We start from the raw sequence: 12,623 nt of genomic DNA, 5'->3' as shown, positions 1-12,623 counted from the left end.
ACAAAAGTCTTCACCTCACGCAACAACATGAAGGTACGAAGTACCACTGAATTGTACGCATTAAAATGGTTGATTTTATATTACGTGAATTTCACCTTGATTTTTTAAAAAAGGCACATTCCTGGGGCTGGCCCAGTGGCACAGCAGTTAAGTTCACACGTTCCACTTTGGTGGCCCAGGATTCGCCAGTTCGGATCCCGGGTGCCAGACCTACGCACCACTTGGCAAGCCATGCTGTGGCAGGTGTCCCACATAAAATAGAGGAAGATGGGCACAGATGTTAGCTCAGGGCCAGTCTTCCTCAGCAAAAAAGAGGAGGATTGGCAGCAGATGTTAGCTCAGAGCTAATCTTCCTCAAAAAGAAAAAAAGGCACATTCCTGTGTTACTGACAGGAGTGCAAAATGGTACAACTCCTAGGGAGGGGAATTTTGTGCTCTCTATCAAGTCAACAGTGCAGTTGCCTTTGATTCAACAATTCTGTTTCTGGGAGTTTCTCTCACAGCTGTACCTGCACAAGTGTGTAAAGACATGTGTGTGATGGTATTGATTGCAGCATTGTTTGCAATAGAAAGCCTGGAAACCCCCATGTTCATGAATGAGGGAGTGAGTAAATAAACGACAATATATCCATATTACCAAAAAATGTCTACACCCACTGTTGCTGCCAACCACAGGACACATGGCCACATGGTCACCATGCTCAGGCATGCAGCCTTCCAGTCCTTTCCCATATTTACACATAAATTAAATCCATCCACCACACATCATTACTGAGCAGCTTGCTTGTTGCTAAACAGCATGTCTTGGAGATTTTTCCAGGCAGCATATCTGGATCCCCCTCATTTTATCATACTGCTTCACAGCATCCTAAATAATGGATATCTCATAGCTTACTGAGGCAGTTCCCTGTTGTCAGACATCTGGTCCACAACGGCAGTGGACACTCTTGTACGTGCCGCTTTGTGATGTTTGAGCATTTCCCTAGAACAGATGCCTAGAGGTAGGATTCAGGTCACAGAGGAAGTACATGTAAACAAATGTTAACAGCTGCCCTTCAAAAAAGGTTGTATCAGCTTACACTCGCGGGCAGTGTGAGGCCACGCCTGCTTCTTCACATCCTCAACCAACACCGTATACGGCCAGCCTCTTAACGTTTTACCAATGCGGTGTGCAAGCTCATAATCTTCTCACTAAACCACAGTGAGAGATTTAGAGATGAACAAGGCACGGATTTGGGGGCATGGAGGAGCCAGAGCTCTTAGACCCAGCAAACAGGAAAATCAGAGCATCCTGTCTGAAGCACATTTATATCAACCTTATTTCGAAAATATAAGGCTGTATAATGTTAATGAGAACGGGTAGATTTATTAAGCAACCCAGGGATGCACTGCCATTTTCCACCTGTTTTAACTGGGCAACAGAGAGGAGGTGGATCCCCCTGAGACGCATGCGGTGTGATGAGAGCAGCATCGACTCTGAGCAGGAATTCCCCGAAATAGCACAGCTGATGACTGTGCGATCTTATAAAGCAGGCTGAACATGACTTGGACTCCGGCCCCAGCGCAGCTGCTCACTGCCCGGGTGACCTTGAGCAGCTCGCTTAACATCTCTGGGGCTCACTTTATGATTCGATAAAGAGGCTGCAATCTGGAGAGGGGAGAAAGAGAAGCACATATAACCTAAAATGAGCACCAAGGGAATAATACAGCTTGGAAAAGAAAGCCAGTTGAACCTCGACATGTATTTAATTTTTTTCTGTCCTGATTTGCTGCCAGCATCCATCCTGGCTAATGGGACGGGGCAGACACCTCCCTCCTTCCACTGAGCAGGGCCAGCGCTTGTCAGAGGCAGAGGACGCTCAGAGGCTTTGATTTTTTGAAGCTTCAGTGTGTTAACACACAAAGACTTTTTTTTTTAAATAACAGGAATACAAAAATGATGGTATATTTAAAATGTTTACATTCACCAGATTAATATTTTTAACATAAAAAGTGCCAGGAAATGTAATTATGTTATTCAAAAGATAAATACAGAATTTATTTTAAAATATTTTTTAGAGTATACTGCAGGAGTGTGGTCTGGCAATAAGCCACAAGTTTAAAGTTTATTATGAATGGCGTCTTCTTTCAGCCCTGTAGCTTTTTCATAGAAAATGACAAAAAGACTAACTTGAGGCCATTATGAATGTGGAGGCCTTTGACATCTCTTAGGACCTCCCCAATTTCAATTCCCCCTTGAATGGTAGCAAAGTTGCACCTCGAATGTAAGTGTCCCTTTCTGACTCTTAATATAAAAATAATAATAAAAAAGAAGAAAAACTACCAAAGTCAATATAAAGCTATTCAAAACTTTAAATTCTGGCTTGACCAATACATGCTTTCCTTGTTTCTGTGCAGTGCAGACTGAGCTGCTCCTGAATTCAACATTTCAAGCTTTACTTTATCCAAAGTCCAGTTTTCTGTGGCTGCTTCAGTAGCACTAGTCATTCACTTTCACCTGGGGACTGTTTTCCCAGCTCCTGTGAACTCAGTGGGGAGTGGAGACGCACAGGCCCAGCTGAGACGCAGGGGTGGGGATGGCAGCCAGGCCACTCATCCGTCCAAAAGGACTGCGGATTCAGGTTCATACTCCAACACAAGTATAAATAGCCCTGCGTTGTTGGTCGTTGGGATAACTTGGAAATAGTTGAAACAGTAGATATTCGGTGTGTTCCTGCCAAGGCCCCACTGGGCTTCTATTAATGTAACCAGGACCAAAATAGCTTTCCTGCGGCTGCTTCACAGAGGCGCCGACTATAGAGTTTAGCAAATACTAAAACTTCAAAATCCCCTTCACCTGATCTGTACCTCCTCTGCCTGTCCTCCTCCCAGGGAATTTATGTGTGTGCATCAGTCTCCTTCTACTCGACCAAAGCTTCTTGAGAGCCGGAACCATAAATCCCCCACAGTGCCTGACACCAGCAGGCATCCTGTAAACGTTTGATGAATGAACTCCTGCTTAAAAGCATGAGAAATGCACAAGCCTCAGTATGAAAGCAAAGGAAACCCAAAAAAGAAAAGAATCACCTATCATCCCATAAATGTAACTAATTTAACTTTCATGTATTCCCTTCCAGTGCTTATGCTCATACGTGTACATCAATGAAATCAGAATGTACTATCTTCTTTATTCTGTGTTTTCAACAAGTAATAAATTACCGTGCCATAATTATCATAATTAACTCCTGACTATTCTGTCATATGGGCATACCATGATTTACTTAATCATTCCATCCTCACTTTTCACACTAAATCCTTAATGAATTCGTAAATCTAACCTTCCAGTGTGACAGATTAGAGGCAACAAAATGCCAGATTATAGAAATGAAGGATGACATTGGGGAACCTTGGCACAGGATCTGGCACATAGTAAATATGTGCTGATGGATGGATGGATGGATGGATGGATGGACAGAGAAATGGCAAAAGATGAACTAACAATATAAAAGCAAACAGCAGCAGAGAGATGTGCAGGGTATTGAAGCCCAGGGCAGTGATGAGCACTCACAATTATTATGGCATGTTCGAACCATAGCAGACCTTAGAAATAACCTTTCTACAGGTGAGGAAAGAGGCCTAAAGAGATGAATGAATTGTGTGAGATCCCACTGCAAGTTGATGGCAGAACAAGGACGTAACACCAGTTCAAGGGGTTAAAACATGGCAGACCTCACCCTCCACCACACCCTTGGCCCCCCCACCCACTCTTCTGCACACTGCTGGTGAAGAGGAGAGGCCCAGGCCAGAGTCACAGTAGGAACAGAGGGCACCTCCAGGGGCCAGGAACACTGGGTGCTAATTCTTGGGAAACCCCTGACTTGTTAACGTAGTCATGGGCGCATCCCTCCCTTCAGATTGCATGTGGCCTTTGTGAAGGCCAGAGTGAATATGGTGAGTGTCTGTCATCCTTTTACTATTCCTTGACTCCCTGTAAGTGCTCAAGAAATCCTTATGGAATAGTGGCAGCTCTTCCGTGCAGAGGAGATAATGGATACACGTGTGCACATGCACGTATGTTCCATCAGCATTGCATGTGCACACACCTGAATACATCATATGCACATCTCCCACACTACTGCCTAGTTCCATTTGAAACCCTGGGTATAAAGGGCAGAGTTTATTCACAAGGCTGTTTCATAATAATGGAAGATTTCTTTCACATAGATGCTGTCTTGTAGAGAAATGGGGCTTCAATGCAATTAACAAACACACCTAATCAGTAATACTGATGCCCTCTTCTACAGTTACTGCTTAATTGATCTTTACTTATTGGTTTATTGCTTACAAATTGGATCTGACTTCTGGGCTGATGTCACTGATCTCCCAAAGAAAGTCTGAATTTATAGATAGGCATGGGCTCAAAATTTGTTTTTGCAGCTTTGGTTTTTTGGTTGTATAAAACATATGTTGTTTGTTCATCTCCCATTTGAAACTCAAAGCCTTTCAATTTTGAGCTGGAGACAAGGTCAGAATGTATATGGGTATCGTTCAGTTTTCACAGGGAAGGAGGAAAGGTAGCCAACTGTACATTTAAACCCCAAGCATAAGAGATACACAAAGCGGGAATCCTAAGGCAGGAAAGGTGGACCAGATGCTTGCAAAGGCCTTGCCTGCCAGGTAGAGAGCTGAAGCAGATGCTCGGCACAGCCCAGGGTAAGCCAAGGAAGCTGCATGGGCCCAGAGCAGCACCAAACCTGGTGCCCAGCAAAGACGAGTGCAAATACTCTCTGGGGAGAAGTATCTCCAATTTTGGTCCTCAGAATTCCCAACGTCAGCAAAAAAATGAGCTCAAAACCAAAAATTATCAAACACAGATGGCAAGAAGCCCCTAGGAATGAGTGTCATCAAGAGCAATGAACAACACTGTCCCTGCCTGAGGAACTATCTCCAGCCAGGCTCCCTCCTGCCTCATCCCATCCCATCCAGCCTTCACGTGTCACCATGGCTTTCCACCCGTTTCTACAACTTAATTCTTCCACGATTCCCTTCTGTCTATAGAATAAAGTCCAAACTCCTTAGCATGGCACAAGAGGCCTTCACATTGGAATTCCAATGTCCCTTTCCAGATTCATCTCTTCCCACCTCACACTCCTTACCCAACCAAACCTCCTATATCCTATGCTAGACAACATGGCATCCCTGAATACGTCATTTACTTTCTTGCCTCCACGCCCTTACACATGCTGTTCCTTCTTCCTAGAATGTCTTTCCCTATCTTCTCCAAATGGCAAACACCTAGTGCCTTTCCAATGGCAGCATAAATGGCATCTCCTCTGTGAAGCTCCTCAGACTTCCCCAGAGTTAGTCACTGCTGCCTTTGAATTCATTTTATAATATCTCAGAATATCACAGAGGGCAGAAACCTTGTGTTAGTAAATTCTTCAGCACTTGACTCACTCTGGTTACTCAGGACATATTTATTGAGGCAATAAAGAATAAATAAAGAGCTTTGGAATCAGACACACCTAAGTTGAAATCCTGTCTCTGTCATTTCCTAGCTTTATGACCTAGAGAAGCTGCTTAACTTTTCAGAATCTGGGATTGTAAAACAGAAATAATAAATCTTACCACCTAGGACAGCGCCTCTTACCCAATCCACTCCCCTGGCAGACATCGCTAATCAATCACTGCACTCTTCCCAGCGAGTCCAGACTGGCCCTGGAATCTTCATTGCAGGCTCATGGCAGTCTCTGTCAAGTTCGTGGAGCCAGTGCATAGCACAAAACCTACTTCCCATTTTGGTCATGAAGTAAACATGACACCACAGATAAAGCATTCACACATAGTAAAGTATTTGTCCCAAGCAGACCCTCAAGAAGTGGCTCCTATTACTTTTCTATTTCTTCAAGACTAAGATTGTTAGATGTACTACTGATTTAACATGCTTTGGGAAGGGTAGAAAGATATTACCATATTAAATATACAGATCATTTGTAAGATACATTCTGATTTTAGAGATTAAAAATGTGGAAAAGGTGAGTCTTAGAACTGAGAAAATTCAGTGAAATTGTTGAGTGAAGGACCTTAAAGTAGAGGTGCTTGGACCCCAAAAGACTCTCTGATCTGGGTGGGCCAGCCCTCTCAGGCCCTGGGCCCTGGGCTGTGGGGCAGAGAGAAGGAGGATGCAGTAATACTCAGAGGCCCAACTGCAGTCCACCAGGCCCGAACACTGCCTGAATGTGTCCTCTGTGTCCGGCCCAACCTCCAGAATTAGGATGGCGCTGCCATGACCCATTGCTTTTTCATTTTATGGAGGTCATAATAGTTTATAACATTGTGAAATTTCAGTTGTATGTTACTATTTGTCAGTGACCAGATATATGTGCCCCTTTACCCCTTATGCTCACCCCCAACCCCCTTCCCCTCTGGTAACCACTAATCTGTTGTCTTTGTTCATGTGCTTGTTTATCTTCCACATATGAGTGAAAGTATGCAGCGTTTGTCTTCCTCTGTCTGACTTATTTTGCTCAACATAATACCCTCAAGTTCCATCCATGTTGTTGCAAATGGGATGATTTTGTCTTTCTTATGGCTGAGGAGTATTCCATTGTATATATAGACCATATCTTCTGTATCCCATCATCAGTCGATGGGCACTTGGATTGCTTCCACATCTTGGCTACTGTGAATAATGCTGCAGTGAACATAGGGGTGCATATATCTCTTTGAATTGTTGATTTCAAGTTCTTTGGATAAATACCGAGTAGTGGAATGGCTGGGTCATAAGGTATTTCTATTTTTAACTTTTTGAGGAATCTCCATACTGTTTTCCATAGTGGCTGCACCAGTTTGCATTCCTACCAGCAGTGTATGAGCGTTCCCTTTTCTCCACATCCTCTCCAACATGTTATTTTTTTGTCTTGGTAATTAAAGCCATTCTAATGGCTAAGATGATATCTCATTGTAGTTTTGATTTTCATTTCCCTAAGGATTAGTGATGTTGAACATCTTTTCATGGGCCTGTTGGCCATCTGTATATCTTCTTTGGAAAAAATGTCTGTTCATGTCCTCTGCCCATTTTTTGATCGGGCAGTTTGTTTTTTTGTTGTTGAGTTGTGTGAATTCTTTATATATTTTGTCAGATATATGATTTGCAAATATTTTCTCCCAGTTGGAGGGTTGTCTTTTCATTTTATTCCTGGTTTCCTTTGCCTTGCAGAAGCTCTTTAGTCTGATGAAGTCCCACTTGCTTATTTTTTCTTTTGTTTCCCTTGCCCGAGTAGACATGGTATTCAAAAAGATCCTTCTAAGATCCATGTCAAAGAGTGTACTGTCTATATTTTTCTCTAGGAGTTTAATGGTTTCACATCTTACCTTCAAGTCTTCAATCCATTTTGAGTTCATTTTTGTGTATGGCGAAAGGTAATGGTCTACTTTCATTCTTTTGCATGTGGCTGTCCAGTTTTCCCAAGACTATTTATTGAAGAGACTTTCCTTTCTCCATTCTCTGTTCTCAGCTCCTTTGTTGAAGATTAGCTGTCCATAGATGTGTGGTTTTATTTCTGGGCTTTCAATTCTGTTCCTTTGATCTGTGCACCTGTTTTTGTACCAGCACCATGCTGTTTTGATTACTGTAGCTTTGTAGTATATTCTGAAGTCAGGGATTGTGATGCCTCCAGCTTTGTTCTTTTTTCTCAGGATTGCTTTAGCTATTTGCAGTCTTTTGTTGCCCCATATGAATTTTAGGTTCTTTGCTTTATTTCCATGAGAATGTCATTGGGATTCTGATTGGGATTGCACTGAATCTGTAGATTGCTTTAGGTAGTATGGACATTTTTACTATGTTTGTTCTTCCAGTCCATGTGCATGGAATATCTTCCCATTTCTTTATGTCATCATTGATTTCTTACTGTAATGTCTTATACTTTTCATTGTCTAGGTCTTTCACCTCCTTGGTTAAATTTATTCCTAGATATTTAATTCTTTTTGTTGTGATTGTAAATGGGATTGTATTCCTGAGTTCTCTTTCTGTTAGCTCATTATTAGCATATAGAAATGCAATTGATTTTTGTAAGTTGATTTTGTACCCTGCAACTTTGCTGTAGTTGTTGATTATTTCTAACAGTTTTCCAATGGATTCTTTAGCGTTTTCTAGATATAAAATCATGTCGTCTGTGAACAGCGAGAATTTCACTTCTTCACTGCCTAATTGGATTCCTTTTATTTCTTTTTCTTGCCTAACTTCTCTGGCCAAAACCTCTAGTACTATGTTGAATATGAGTAGTGAGAGTGGGCACCCTTGTCTTGTTCCTGTTCTCAGATGGATGGCTTTCAGTTTATCCTGGTTGAGTATGATGTTGGCTGTGGGTTTGTCACATATGGCCTTTATCATGTTGAAGTATTTCCTTCTATACCCATTTTATTGACAGTTTTTATCATAAGTGATGTTGGATCTTGTCAAATGCTTTCTCTGCATCTATAGAGATGATCATGTGGCTTTTATTCCTCATTTTGTTAATGTGGTGTATCACATTGATTGATTTGTGGATGTTGAACCATCCCTGTGTCCCTGGTATAAATCTCACTTAATCGTGGTGTATGATCCTTTTCATGTATTGCTGTATTTGATTTGCCAGTATTTTATTGAGGACTTTTGCGTCTATGTTCATCAGCGATATTGGCCTGTAATTTTCCTTCTTTGTGTTTCCTTTGTCTGGCTTTAGTATCAGGGTGATGTTGACCTCGTAGAATGTCTTAGGAAGTGTTCCAACTTCCTCAATTTTTTGGAATAGTTTGAGAAGGATAGGTATTAAATCTTTGAATGTTTGGTAGAATTCTCCAGAGAAGCCATCTGGTACTGGACTTTTATTTTTTAGGAGATTTTTGATTACTGTTTCAATCTCTTGTGATTGGTCTACTCAGATTCTCTATTTCACCTTGATTCAGTTTTGGGAAGTTGTATGAGTCTAAGAATTTATCCATTTCTTCTAGATTGTCCAATTTGTTGGCATATAATTGTTCATAGTATTCTCTTATAATCCTTTGTATTTCTGTGGTATCCATTATAATTTCTCCTCTTTCATTTCTAATTTTATTTATTTGAGCCTTTGTTTTTTCTTAGTGAATCTGGCTGAGGGCTTGTCAATTTTTTGTATCTTCTCAAAGAACCAACTCTTTCATTGATCCTTTCTACTGTTTTTTTGGGTTTCAGTTTCATTTATTTCTGCCATAATTTTTATTATTTCCCTCCCTTGCTGACTTTGGGCTTTGTTTGTTCTTCTTTTTCTATTTCTGTTAGGAGTAGTTTGATTGCTGATTTGAGTTTTTTCTTGTTTGTTAAGGTGGGGTTGTATTGCTATGAATTTCCCTGTTAGGACTGCTTTTGCTGCATCCCATATGAGTTGGTATGGTGTATTTTCATTTTCAGTTGTCTCTAGATTTTTTTTATTTCTCCTTTAACTTCTTCAATGATCTATTTGTTGTTCAGTACCCTGTTGTTTAGTCTCCACATGTTTGTCATTTTCCCAGCATTTTCTTTACTTGATTTCTAGTTTCATAGCATTATGGTTGGAAAAGATGCTTGATATGATTTCAGTCTTCTTACATTTCTTGAGGCTTGCCTTGTTTCCCAACATATGGTCTCTCTTTGAAACTGTTCCATGTGTGCTTGAGAAGAATGTGTATTCTGCTGACTTCGGTTGGAGTGTTCTATATATATATATATTAAGTCCATCTGGTCTAGTTTTTCATTTAGTTCCACTATTTCCTTGTTGACTTTCAGTCTGGATGATCTATCCATTGATGAAAGTGGGGTGTTAAGGTCCCCTAATATTATTGTGTTGCTGTTAATAACTCCTTTTAGGTCAATTAATAGTTGCTTTATGTACTTTGATGCTCCTGTGTTGGGTGCACGTATATTTATAAGTGTTATGTCCTCTTGGTGGAGTGTCCCTTTTATCATTATATACTGCCCCTCTTTGTCTCTCATTGTCTTTTTTATCTTGAAGTCTACTTTGTCTGATACAAGTATGGCAACATCTGCTTTCTTTTGTTTTCCATTAGCTTGGGGTATCATCCTCTATCTCTTCACTCTAAGCCTGTATTTGTCTTTAGAGCTGAGATGGGTTTCCTGGAGGCAGAATATTGTTGGGTCTTGTTTTTTAATCCAGCCAGCAACTCTGTGTCTTTTGATTGGAGATTCAATCCATTTACATTTAGAGTGATTACTGAGGGCTTAATACTGCCATGTTATCTCTTGTCTTCTGGGTGTTCTATATTTCCATTGTTTCTTTTCTCTTGTATTTCTGACTGACATTTCAATTTGGTGGTTTTCTGTGATGGTTTTCTCAGGTTTCTCTTTACTTAAGATTTGTGGCTCTGTTCTGATTTTTTGTTTGGTGGTTACCACAAGGTTTGTTTAAAAGATCTCATAGGGGCTGGCCTGGCTGCATAGTGGTTTAGTTTGCATGCTCTGCTTCAGCAGCCCAAGGTCCTCCAGTTCAGATCCCAGGCATGGACCTACATACCACTTGGCAAGCCTTACTGTGGCAGGCATCTCACATATAAAGTCAAGAAAGATGGGCATGGATGTTAGTTCAAGGCCAATCTTCCTCAGCAAAAAGAGGAGGATTGGTGGCAGATGTTAGCTCAGGGCTAATCTTCCTCAAAATAAAAAGATCTCATAGATGAGACAGTCCATTTTCTGATAGCCTCTTATTTCCATCAGTGATTACTGATATATGAGGGCTTAATGCTGCCATGTTATCACTTGTTTTCCAGTTGTTCCATATTTCCCTTGTTTCTTGTTCTGTGTATTTCAGACTGACAATTCAGTTTGGTGGCTCTCTATGATGGTTTTCTCAGTTTTCTCTTTATTTATCATTTATTTCTCTGTTCTGATTTTTTAATTAGTGGTTACTGTGAGGTTTGTATGAAAGATCTCACGAATGAGATAGTCCATTTCCTGATAGCTCCTTATTCCCTTAGTCTAAGCAGATCCCATCCTTTTCCTCTTCCTCTTCTAAGGTACTATTGTCACAACTTATTCTATTTTGTGTTGTGAGTTTGTGCTTAAAATGAAGTGATTATATTTATTCTTGATGCGTTCCTTCCCTCTGTCTCTAATGTCATAATTGTTTGCTAATCTGTTCTGATAGAGAGTTGTAATTTTCTGATTGTGTCTGCCTATTTATCTCCTTGCTCAAGGCTTTGTAAACCCTTTCTTTTCTTTCAGGTATGAGGGCTTGCTTGATTATATCTTGCAGGGGGGATCTTGTGGCAAGGAACTCCCTCAGCTTTTGTTTATCTGGGAAAGTTTTTATTTCTCCATCATATCTGAAGGATATTTTTGCTGGATAGAGTATTCTTGGCTGAAAGTTTTTGTCTTTCAGAATTTTGAATATATCATTCCACCCTCTCCCAGCCTGGAAGGTTTCTGCTGAGAAATCCACTGAAAGCCTAATGGGGTGCCTTTGTAAGTTATTTTCTTCTGCCTTGCTGCCCTTAGTATTTTTCTTTGTCATTTATTTTTGCCAGTTTCACTAATATATGCCTTGGAGAAGGTTTTTTCACATTGATATAATTAAGAGTTCTATTAGCTTCTTTTACTTGTAATTCCAGCTCCTTCCCCATGTTTGGGAAGGTCTCAGCTATTATTTCTTTGAAGAAGCTCTCTCCTCCTTTCTCCCTGTCGTCTCCCTTTGGAATACCTATAATCCTTATCTTGCATTTCTTAATTGAGTCAGATATTTCTTGGAGAATTTATCTCTTTTTAGTCTTAGTTCTCTCTCCTCCTCCATCTAAAGCATTTCTATATTCCTGTCCTCTAAATTGCTGATTCTAACCTCCATAATATCAGCTGTGTTATTTAAGGACTCCAAATTTTTCTTTATCTCATTCATTATGTTTTCCACCTCCAACATTTCTGATTGGTTTTTCTTTATAGTTTTAATCTCTTTTGTGATGAACTCCTTCTGTTCATTAATTTTGATCCTGATTTCATTGAACTGTCTTTCTGACAGTTCTTTCTGACTCTCTTGTAACTCGCTGAGTCTTTTATGACAGCTATTTTGAATTCTCTGTCATTTAGATTACAGATTTCTGTGCCTTCAGGGTTGATTTCTGGGTGCTTGTCATTTTCCTTCTTGTATGGAGATTTAATATTATTTTTTCATACTGTTTGATTGCATGGATTTGTGCCTCTGCATAGTGATAGTATCTGGTTGCAGCTTCCACCTGCTGTCACTGGGTGGGGGTCAAAAGCTGTGTGATCTGAGCCTGCTATGATCCTTGTCAGCTATGCCTGCCCAAGCCTGGGCCACTCCTTGGGACCACAGTGGCCCTGTGGGCAATCCCCTTGGATGAGAAAGCAATCATGCGGAGGCTCAGGGCTGCTGCCACCTGCTCCCACAGTGCTGCCGAGATGTGCTCCCCACTTTGGGGCCACAGCAGTACTAAAGGTGTTCACAGAAGCTGGAAACTTGTTCCCCTGGGCAAGCAGATCTGCCACCTCTTTCTAGGTCACACTAGCCATTGTGTTTGGTGGGCTGGGCCTCCCCACTGGGTCCAAGCCTGGCCCACTCCCTAGAGACTGTGGCAACACTGTGGGCCCTCTCACCAGATGGGAAAGTGATCATGTGGCGGCT

The 12,623-nt window shown here is 41.0% G+C and overlaps 1 protein-coding gene across 2 annotated transcripts in view; it reads right to left on the bottom strand.

The window, feature by feature from the left end:
• The window catches only part of SLIT1 (slit guidance ligand 1), a 182,657-nt gene that overhangs the window by 16,104 nt on the left and 153,930 nt on the right, over positions 1 to 12,623 (bottom strand). The gene's annotated exons all lie outside the window — the stretch shown is intronic.

Source organism: Equus przewalskii, chromosome 1 (assembly GCF_037783145.1).
Source record: "Equus przewalskii isolate Varuska chromosome 1, EquPr2, whole genome shotgun sequence".
Taxonomy (NCBI): domain Eukaryota; kingdom Metazoa; phylum Chordata; class Mammalia; order Perissodactyla; family Equidae; genus Equus; species Equus przewalskii.
This window is presented reverse-complemented; position numbering and strand designations above follow the sequence as displayed.